Below are 11,591 nucleotides of genomic sequence, written 5' to 3'. Positions count from 1 at the left end.
GTGACTGACTCTTAACAGTTATGAAGAAGGTGTCACTGGACCCGAAACGTTGGCTCTACTTTCTCTCGACAGATTCTGCCAGATTTGATGAGTTTCTCCAGCAATTTCTGCTTTTTGTTTCTTAACAGCCCTCTGGCATTGCCTCGTAACCTTTCGATTGTGAGTGGAAAATCGTGTTTGACGAACTTGGAGGGTTTTTTTTGAGGATGTTACTAACAAAATTAATGAAGAGGACTAGATGGACAGAGCACACTTGGATTTTCAGAAGACTTTTGAAAAAAGCCGCAGACGCAGAGAATGCTGGAAAAACAGCAGGTCTTGTAGCATCTGTCGGCAGAAACAAGAGTTAACATTTTAAGTCCAGTGATCCTTCGTCAGAAACACAGGAGGTTGGTTCGAAAAATTAAAGCACATACCGTTGGTGAAGATATACCGGCTTGGATTAAGCATTGGCTAACAGACAGAAAACAGAGAGTAAGAACAAATGGGTAAGTTTTGGAGTGGAAGGTGGTGACTATTGGGACACTGCAGGGATCAGTGTTTGGGCTCCAGCTATCCACAATATAAATTAATCACTGGGGCAAGGGAATCAAAAGTAATATTTACAAAATTTTTGATGATACAAAACCAGGTGAGAATGTGAACGGTGAGGACAACATAAATGAGGCCTCGGGTGATTTAAACAAGTTGAATGAGTGGGTAAATAAATCGCAGATACACTCCAACATGAGTAAACGTGAATTGTCCAATGGAATAAACAGAATGGTAAAGTATTATTTAAATAGTGAAAGATTGGGAAATGTTGATGAACAAAGAGACCTTGGCTGACCTTGTCCACCAGTCATTGAAAACAAGCAATGCAGGTGCAGCAAGCACTTAGGAAGGCAAATGGTATGTTGGTCTTCATTGCAAGAAGGTGGAGTGGAGGAGCAAGGATGTTTGACTGCAGTTTGTACAGGACCTTAGTGAGAACACAACCAAAGAACTGTGTGTAGATTCAGTCTCCCTACCTAAGTAAAGATATATTTGTCATAGAAGGACTGCAGCAAATGTTCACCAGACTGATCCCTGAGATAGCAATTTGTTGAATGAGGAGAAATTGGGTGAATTGGGTCTGTATTCACTGGGGTTTAGACAAAGGAGAGGGGATCCCATTGAAACATATAAAGTTCTGACAGGGCTGGACACATTGGATGCAGGGTTAATGCAACCTCCCCACCACCCCCTCCCCCACCCACAAGAGGAGAAGGGTATAGCACAAGAGGTCATGATCTCAGGATATGTGATCAGCCATTTAGAACTGAGATGAGGTAAAAGTAATAGTTTTTTTTAAAGCTAAAAGTGTCAAGCAGCCTGTGGAGTGAACGGGAGTGTGATATTCAGATAGAGGATTAGTCACAATCATACTGAGTGGCCAGCTCCTGTTCCTATTTTTTATGGTTCTTTGTTTCTAATGCCCTTTGACTTTCAATGGCATTGCCATTATAAAACCCCACTATCAACATCCTGGGGGTTACTATTGATCAGAAACTGAACAGGACTGGGCATATAAATACTGCTGCTATGAGAGCAGGCCAGAGGCTGTGGATTCTGAGGTGAGTTATTCACCCCCTGATTACTGCCTAGTGCAAGATGAAGGGAATATAAAAGGAGAGATGTTTTGCTGCAGTTGTACAGGATATTAATGAAGCCTCATTTGGATTGCTTGCACGGTGTTTGTCTCTGTTACTTACAAAATAAATACTTCAATACCTCAGAAACAGTTCAGAAAGGTTCACTCAATGGATACATCAGATCAGGTGGTATCTTGGGAGGAAAGGTTGGACAGATTGGACCAGTATCCTTTGCAGTCTGGAGGAATAATTGGTGATCTTAAGGAAACAAAAGATCCTGAAGGGATTTGACTGGGTTGAAGCTGAGATTATGTATGGGGTCTCCAATTTAAGACTGAGATTAGGAAATTGTTTCCTCTCAGACAATTGTGAATCTATAGAGGGGAGGTGATGGCCTAGTTGTATTATCACTAGACTGTTAATCCAGAAACCCAGATAATGTTCTGGGGACTCGGGTTTGAATCCCGCTATGGCAGATGGTGGAATTCGAATTCAATAAATACCTGGAATTAACAGTCTAATGATGGCCATGAATCCATTGTCAATTGTTGGGGGAAAAAAAACCATCTGGTTCACTAATGTCCTTTAGGGAAGGAAACTGCCATCCTTACCTGGTCTGGCCTACACGTTACTCCAGACCCACAGCAATGTGGTTGACTCTGGGCAATAAAGGATGGGCAATAAGTGCTGCCTTCATAGCGTGAATGAATAAAGGGGGTGAGAAAAAAGAAGTCAATACAGTGTAGGGCTGGAGGAACACAGCAGGTCAGACAGCGTCAGAGGCGTAGGAGAGTTGACATTTCAGGCCTAGACCCTTCATCAGGACATCATAGTGGCCTACTCCTGCTCCCAATTTATATAGTCATATCTATGTATGTTCTTTAATTACTTGGTAAATCTAAAATGTAGAACAGCTTCCAATTTCCATTTTTAAAGCTGAGACCCTGACCTTGCAATTGCAAGTTGCATCATTTCAAATCTTTACGGAGTGCTGTTTTATTCCTTACCTCAGCAGCAGATGGAGCTCTCTCCCACACCATATTCCTATCAGAAACTACAATTAGTCTCCAGCAATGGGATCTTGTTTATTTGAGATTAAGTATGGACATGGATCTGAAGTGGGTTGGGTTTTCTCACACAATTATCTTCCTTTCAGCTCACTGCATTTTCATGTCTGGGTAAAGGCCCAACTGTTATGGGGGAGGCAAACAGATAGTTTTGCTCCTTGGCACAAGAAATGCTCCATATTAGAGTCAAAGAGTCATAGAGATATACAGCATGGAAACGAACACTGTGGTCCAACTCATCCGTGCCAACCAGATATCCTCGACTAATCCAGTCCTATTTGCCAGCATTTGGCACATATCCCTCTCAACCCTTCCTACTCATATATCCATCCAGATGCCTTTTAAATGTTGTAATTGTACCAGCCTCCGCCACTTCCTCTGGCAGCTCATTCCATACACACAACACACTCTGAGTGGAAAAAGTTGCCTCTCAGGTCCCTTTTAAATCTTTCCCCTCTCACCCTAAACCTATGCCCTCTACTTTTTGACTCTCCTACCCTGGGGAAAATATCTTGTCTATTTACCATATCTATGCCCCTCATGATTTTATAAACCTCTATAATGTCACCCCTCAGCCTCTGACACGCCAGGGAAAATAGCCCCAGCCTATTCAACCTCTCCCTATAGCTTAAACCCTCCAACCCTGGCAATATCCTTTTAAAATTTTTCTGAACCTTTTTGAGTTTCACCACATTCTTCCTATAGCAGGGAGACCAGAATTGCATACAGTATGCTAAATGCGGCCTGACCAATGTCCCATACAACCACAACATGACCTCCTAACTCTTACACTCAATGCACTGACCAATAAAGGCAAGCGTACCAAATGCCTTCTTCACTGTCCTGCCTACCACTTACAAAGGAGCTATGAACTTGCACTCCAAGTTCTCTTTAGAGACAGTAAGGACTGCAAATGCTGGAAGCCAGAGTCGATAGGTGTGAAGTTGGAAAAGCACAGCAGGTCAGACAGCATCCGAGGAGCAGGGATCACAATAACCCCCAACCTGCATCCACCTAGCACCATCCCACCTACCCTTCCCCCAGCCCCACACCCTCCCTCTATTTACTTCTGCGCTCCCCTCCCCACCCAGTCCTGATGAAGGGTTTCAATCTGAAACATGAACTTCCCTGCTCCTCAGATGCTGTCTGCTGCTGTGCTTTTTCAGCTTCACACCTATCAGCTCCAAGGTCTCTTTGTTCAGCACCACTCAACTGGATTCTACTATTAAGTGTATAAATCCTGCCCTGATTTGCCTTTCCAAAATGCAGCACCTCACATTTATCTAAATTAAATTCCATCTGCCACTCCTCGGCCCATTTGCCAATCTGATCAAGATCCTGTTGTACTCTGAGGTAACCTTTTTCACTGCTCACTACACCTCTAATTTTGGTGTCATCTGCACTCGTAGAGCACTTTGCTTTCTGTAACCCAGCAGCGTCACTCAACCTCTACTTGTCACCTTCGCTTACCCCCCAGAGGTAACAGAGACCCAACAGAAAATATCTCATAATTTAGCAAAGCCTCCCTAGCATAGAGACAGATTTGGGGGTTAGGGGGTGAGTGAGGATATAAGACCAGAAGAAATAGGAACAGGAATAGGCTATTTGTTCCCTCAAGCCTGCTCTGCCATTCAATAGGATCATGGCTGATTCGACATTCCTCTCGTCCAATTTCCTGCATTTCCTCTGTCACCCTTCATTCCGAGACTGATCAAAAATATATCTGTCTCAGCCCTAAATAGACACAAGGACTCTGGCCCCCTGGCTCTCTGTGACAAGGAATTCCAATGACTCTCAACCCGCTGAGAGAAGAAATTCCTCCTCATCTCAGATTAAACTAGCTCCCCTTTATTCTGAGACAATGCTCTCTGAGGGGAAACATCATCTCAGCATTTACCCTGTCAAGCCCCTTTATATTTCAGTAAGGCCACCTGTCATTCTTCAAAACTCCAGTGAGTCACAACCTGTTTAACCTTTGCTCATAAAACAATCCTTCCATACCAGGGGTTATCCTAGGGAACCTTCTCTGAACTGGCTCTAATGAAATGATATATTTCCTTAAAAAAGGGAACCAAAACTGTTCTTAGTACTCCAGGTGTGGTCTCACCAGCAGCTGGCACATTTGCAGTAAGGCTTTCCTATTCTTGTACTCTAACTCCAGATTTCTAACCCTCTTTGAGGAGCAGACTGCTGAGCTGGCAGGAGAACAGGGGAAGATGTGTGTGCTGAAAAGCGAAGTGCATGTTTATGGCCATCCAGTGAGAAAGCTTCCAATCTGCTGCTCCCCTGCTGCATGCCGAGTGACAGGTTCTTCATGAAACCTTGGATTAGGGGGTCATTCCCTCCCCCCAACTCCAACCCCTTCAACCTCCACCTGAGAAGGCACAGCCAACAAGGACATTGCCCCCCTCTTGACCAATGCAGAGATATTCACCTCTGAGGGGAATGGATCTAGAGTCACATTCTTGTGAGCACAGGCCCACAGCCTGAGCAGGAAGAGATGACCAATATCTGTGATGCTGAGAAGGCTGCTGGAGAACAGGCCTCTGCCAAGCCAATCCAGATAACGAGTCTCTGCGCTCAGCCATTAATGAACTGATGGAGACGCATTCGGAGAATGTCTGGCAGAGGTGTCAGAGATTCTGACAGACTGGAACAAAGGGCCAGAGAGTCTGCCAAAGCTCTGTCTGATCCTATGACTGCTGAATGTGAGCATATGATTGCCTTCAGGGCCTAGGCATTGGTGTCACAGAGAGTCAGGTCCAGTGGAATGGTTAGTATCTCCTGGATGTGCAGAGGGACCTTCAGTTCATCACCCAAATCATGTCTGCATTCTTTCCCTGGCTTAGAAAGGGATGTCTGTCTTAAAATGCTGACAAATACAAAACGAATACAACACTCCCGAGTGTGAGGCAGTGAAAACCAACCCTTCCAAAAGGATCTAGGAAACTCACTGCACAACTTCAACCTGCTGAGAGGAAGGCTTTGCCTCCTGCTCAATTAAACTCCCCCATCTACCATTTCAGAGCTGACCAAGGATTTCCGTTGGTGCAGGGTAGGGGTAGGAGTATGTAGGAAAAATATGGACATCAGACTTGGTGACTATTACTCCAATATGTGCTCTCAATGTGACCAATTTACCTCATCAGCTGATGCATACTCAGTAAAAAAAAAGTAAACACTGTAGATGTTAGAGATTTGAAATCAAAGCAGGAAATGCTGGAAATCAGAACCAGTATGAAAGATCATTGACATGAAATGTGAATCCTGATTGTCTCCACAGACACTGGCTGACCTGCAGTGCTCTTCCCGCATTTGTTTTGATCCCTGTTTCACATTTAGAACGTAGAACATAGAACAGTACAGCACAGTACAGGCTCTTTGGCCCACGATGTTGTGCCGAACTTTTACCCTAATCCTAAGGTTTATCTAACCTCCACCGCTACCTTATACTATCATACATATGCCTATCTAATAGCCGCTTAAATGCCCCGAATGAGGCCAACTCCACTACCCTCTCCGGCAATCCATTCCACACCCCGACCACTCTCTGAGTAAAGAACCTACCTCTGACGTTTCCCCTATATCTACCTCCACTCACTTTAAAACCAGGCCCTCTCGTAACAGCTACCTGCACTCTAGGAAAGAGTCTCTGGCTGTCTACTCTATCTATACCTCTGATCATTTTGTACACCTCTATCAAGTCACCTCTCATCCTTCGTTGTTCTAAAGAGAGAAGTCCTAGCTCTCTCAACCTTTCCTCGTAAGACCTTCCCTCCATTTCAGGCAACATCCTGGTAAATCTCCTCTGCACCTTTTCCAACGCCTCCACATCTTTCCTGTAATGAGGCGACCAGAACTGGTCACAACACTCCAGATGTGGCCGAACCAGGCCACATTTCCAGCAATCCAGTGTTTGGCTTTTCACTGAATGGTGGGGATAGGATGTCTATGACATGAGTAATATGACAGTCTGAGGGTGTGAAAAGTAAGAAGGTGGGCACATTCTAATTTCTGCTCAGCCACAGGAAAGTTTAGGTTCAAACGGGGAGATGTGGATAGTAGGTGGAGCAGCCTTTTTATTCAGCTGCTAATTCTGATGTTGCAGGAAATTGCCCTCTCAAATAATAGCTGTCATCTTCAACGTGCCGTTTTCCACTATCTGTGATGGTGCCACGTCCTCAGTTTATGCTGAGATCAGGGAAGGTAGCAGTTATGAATATTTGTGGGAATGTGATCAGAACAGGAAACAAGCACTTGTTCAGGGTGTGAGGACTTAATCCAGGGAAGGCGTGGACAGGACAGCATACTATTGCTCCTCTGAGAAGGGTTGAGAGGGTTCACTTAATTAATTGTCAACACAGTGTGGAGCTGGAAGATCACAGCAGGTCGTTCAGCATCAGAGGAGCAGGAGAGTCAGCGTTTCGGTCCTAGACCCTTCATGAGGACTGAGGAGAGGGAAGGGAGCTGGGAAATAAATCGAGGGAAGAGGCGTGGGCCTAGGAGTAGTTAGGTGTGATGATTATAGGTGGATGCGGGTAGGGGTAGTAGGGATTGGTCAGTGGGAAGGGTGGGGCAGATAGGTGGGGAAGAAGATGGACAAGTAGTGTCAGGTCGTGGAGCTAAGGTGAGAGGAAGGTTGAACATGGTTTGAGGCCGGGGTGGGGAGATTTTAAAACTGGTGAATTCTATGTTTAGGCCATCGGGCTGTAGGTTCCCGAGGTGGAATATGAGGTGTTGCTCTCCAATTTGCATGTGGCATCAATGTGGCACTGGAGGAGGCCCAGGATGGACATGTCACCCAGGGAGTGGGAGGGGGAGTTAAAATGGTTCGCAACTAGAAGGTGTTGTTGATTATTGTGTATAGAGCACAGGTGCTCCATGAATTGGTTACCAAGTCTGCACTTGGTGTCACCGATGTAGAGGAGGCCACATCGGAAGCCATGGATACAGTAGACCAGGTTTGAGGATGTACAGGTGAACGCCTGTTTTGTTTTGTTTCTTTTGGCGGTGAGATGGAGGTGAGAGGGGAGGTGTAGGGGCAAATGTAGCACCTCCTGCAGTTGCAGGGAAAGGTGATGGGATTGGTGGGGAGTGTGGAGCAGACAAGGGAGTCGCAGAGTGAACGGTCCCTACAAAAGGCAGATAGGGGTGGGGAGGGAAATATCTGTTTGGTTGTGGGGTCAGATTGCAGGTGGCAGAAGTGACAAAGGATGATGAGCTGGATGCAGAGGTTGGTGGGGTGGTATGTGAGGATCAGGGGTACTCTATCTTTATTTTTGTTGCAGGCAGGGGATTTGAGGGCAGAGGTGCAGGAAATGCAAGAGATACATTCGAGGGCATTTTCAATCAATGGAGGGGGGAGGTTGCATTCCTTGAAATAGGAGTACATCTGGAATGTCCAGGAGTGGAATGCTCCATCGTGGGAGCAGACGCGGCAGAGGTGGAGGAATTGAGAGTAAGGGATCACATTCTTGCACGAGGGTGGATGAGAGGATGTGTAGTCAAGGCAGCTGTGGGAGTCGGTGAGTTTGAAATAGATGTCAGTGCTGAAAAGGTTACCAGAGATGGAGACAGAGAGGTCCAGGAAGGGAAGGGAGGTATCAGAGATGGTGCAGGTTAATTTGAGGTTGGGGTGAAAGGTGTTAGTAAAGTTGATGAACTGTTCACGCTCCCCGTGGGAGCACGAGGCAGTGCAGAAAAAATCATCAATTTAGCGTAGGAAGAGGTGGGAGATAGTGCTGGTGTAACAGCAGAAGAAGGACTGTCCCACATATCCTATGAAGAGGCAGGCATAGCTTGAACCCATATGGGTGCCCATAGCCACCCCTTTAGTTTGTGGGAAGTGGGAGGAACTAAAGGGAAAGTTTTTGAGGGTAAGGACAAGTTCCATTAAGCGGATGAGAGTGTGGGAGACTGGTTGGGCCTGTGGGAGAGGAAGAAGTGGAGAGCTTTTAGGCCATCTGTGTGGGAGATACAAGTGTATAGGGATTGGATGTCCATGGTGAAGTTGAGGTTTTGGAGGCAGGGGAATTGAAATTCTTGGAGAAGGTAAAGTGCATGGCTAGTGTCCCAAATGTAGGTGGGGAGTTTCTGGACTGGGGGGGAAAAATCAGAGTCAAGGTATGCAGAGATGAGTTCAGTGCGGCAGGAGCAGACAGAAATTTGCAGAGCACCTGCTCTCCATACGCTATAATGAACAACACCTTCCGGTTGCAAATGATTTTAACTCCCCCTCCCACTCTGTTGGTGACAAATCCATCCTGGGCCTCCTCCAGTGCCACAATGATGCAACACGAAAACTGGAGGAGCAACACCTCATATTCCACCTCAGAAGCCTACAGCCTGATGGCCTAAACACAGAATTCACTAGTTTCAAAATCTCCCCACCACGGTCTCATCCCATCTCCCTCTCATCCCTGTCCTCTTGACCTGACACAACCTGTCCATCATCTTCCCCACCCTTCCCACTGACCAATCCCCACCACTTCCTACCTGCACCTACCTATCATCATCCCACCCACCTTCCCCAGCCCCACCCCTCTTCCCTCTATTTATTTCCCAACTCCCTTCCCTTTCCCAGTCCTGATGAACGGTCTAGGTCTGAAATGTTGACTTTCCTGCTCCTCTGATGCTGACTGACTCGCTGTGTTCCTCCAGCTCCACACTGTATCAACTCTGACTCCAGCATCTTCTTGCTATCTCACTTGATTAATACCTTGGGATGGGGGAGTAAGAGGGGGCGTTAGCTTATAAGAAAAGGTTGGGCAGGCTGCGTTGTATTCACTGGAGTTAGAAACTTAAGAAAGAGTAGGCCATTAAGTCCATTGAACCTGCTCTTCCATTGAAACAGATCATAGCTGTTCATCTACCTTAATGCCATTTTCCCATACTATCCCCAAATCCCTTAATGTCATTGGTCTCCAGAGATCTGTTGATTTTGTCTAGAATGTGTTTAATGGTTGAGCTTCCAAAGCCCTCTGGGGCAGAGAGTTCCAAAGATTCTGAATGAAGACATTTCTCCTCATCTCAGTCTTAAATAGTCTGACCCTTATTTTGGCACTGTGCCTCCAGTTGTGGACTCAGCAACCAGCAGAAACCTCCTATGTGTGGGATGTCCCTACACCACACGGGGACTGCAACTCACCCCCATCTTCTCAAGGGGTGATCAATGTTGGGCCCAGACGGGAGAAAACCTTGTCAATAGATGGACTGGCCTTCCATTTTGAGGACTTACCAGAGAAGGATGATCTCCTTCTGAGCAGAAGGTGAAGCCCACATCTAGTGAGATCCCCTTTAAAAACCCAACAAAAAACAGCCTCATTATTCCGAAAGCCTCGATTCAATCTCCCCTTTAACCTTCTTTGATATGACGAGAAGGGTCTAGGCCCGAAATGTCAGCTTTCCTGCTCCTCTGATGCTGCTTGGCCTGCGTGTTCATCCAGCTCTACACCTTGTTATCTCAGATTCTCCAGCATGTGCAGTTCCTACCACCCCTCCTAACTACTACCTCCTTGTCAAACACAGTGAGAATGATTTATGTTTCAATCAGAATACAGACTTGAATACTTCAATCTGCCCTCTTAAAACAATCCCGTCATCTCTGGTGAACCTGCATTGCACTCCCTCTATGGCATGTATATCCTTCCTTGGATGGAGACTAAAATTGTACACAATATTCCAGGTATGGTCTCACTAAGATTCTGTACGACTATAACAATCATCTTTGCTTCTGCGTGCAAAGCCTTTTGAAATTATTGCCAACATGTAGTGATGCATCTGTATGCTAGTTTTCAGTGACCAATGGAAAAGGATAACCAGGTTCCTTCAAACACCCACACTTTGCAACCTCCCAGCATATAAAAAAAGTTTTCTTTTTGCTCTACCAATGTGAATAACTTCACATTTTTTCACATTATATTACATTTACCATGTGCTGACCCATTCACGCAGCCTCTCCAGCACCCCTTGAAGCCTCCGTGTACCCACCTCACACTTTACTTTCATACCTACACTTGTGCCATCAGCAAATTTGGGAACATTATAATTTGGCTTCCAAGTCTAAATCATTGATACAGGTCACGAGCAGCTCTGGAACTAACACTATCCCACAAGCAATAACCCGCCACCCCAAGATTTATGTATTTACTCCTGCTCTCTGCTTTCTATTTTTAACCAATTTGCATGTCATGCTCTAATTTTATTTGCTAACCTACGTGGGATCTTATCAAAAACCTTCAGAACTCTGAATGCACCAACTGGTTCTCCTTTATAGACATGACAAGTGGCATCCACAAAAATCTCCAAAAGCTTTGTCAACCATGACTTTCGTTTCATCAATCCATATTGACTCCGTGCATTTTTCCATTTTTCTAACCTTTAAAATCTATTTGATGGTTTTCCAACTGTTGACAGTAAACTAACTGGTCTGTGGTTTATCACCCTCCCCTTTTTAATTGCAGGGTTGTATTTACTACTTTCTATCTGCAGGAACCTTTCTATATTTTACACGGTTTGATACAATGTAAAGCTTCCTGCAATCCACGACAGGTACAAACAGGGTTAGATACAGAATCAACATTCCTCTGTACTGTCCCCTCAAATACTCCCAAGGACAGTGACAACACGGGGTTAGATACAGAGTAAAGCTGCCTCTACACTGTCCCCCATCAAATCAAACCAACCCAGGACAACGACAGCATGGAGTTAGATACAGAATAAAGTTTGTTCTGCACCGTTCCCATCAAACGATCCTAGTATTAGACTGAAACGGCAGCCTACATTTTAGAGATGGTAGGAACTGCAGACGCTGGAAAATCTGAGATAACAAGGTGTAGAGCTGGATGGATACAGCAGGCCAAGCAGCATCAGAGGAGCAGGAAAGCTGACGTTTCGGGCCTAGACCCTTCTT

The 11,591-nt window shown here is 45.5% G+C and overlaps 1 protein-coding gene across 1 annotated transcript in view; it reads left to right on the top strand.

The window, feature by feature from the left end:
* Positions 1-29: 29 nt before the first annotated feature.
* LOC109929792 (transcription factor HES-7-like) overlaps positions 30-11,591 on the top strand; it is a 34,934-nt gene continuing 23,372 nt past the window's right edge. Inside the window, exon 1 of the mRNA XM_020529370.2 lies at positions 30-488. The gene's annotated coding sequence lies outside the window, so the exon portion shown is untranslated. The remainder of the gene's footprint in view (positions 489-11,591) is intronic.

The sequence above is a fragment of the Rhincodon typus genome, chromosome 45 (assembly GCF_021869965.1).
Source record: "Rhincodon typus isolate 14 chromosome 45, sRhiTyp1.1, whole genome shotgun sequence".
Lineage (NCBI taxonomy): Eukaryota > Metazoa > Chordata > Chondrichthyes > Orectolobiformes > Rhincodontidae > Rhincodon > Rhincodon typus.
This window is presented reverse-complemented; position numbering and strand designations above follow the sequence as displayed.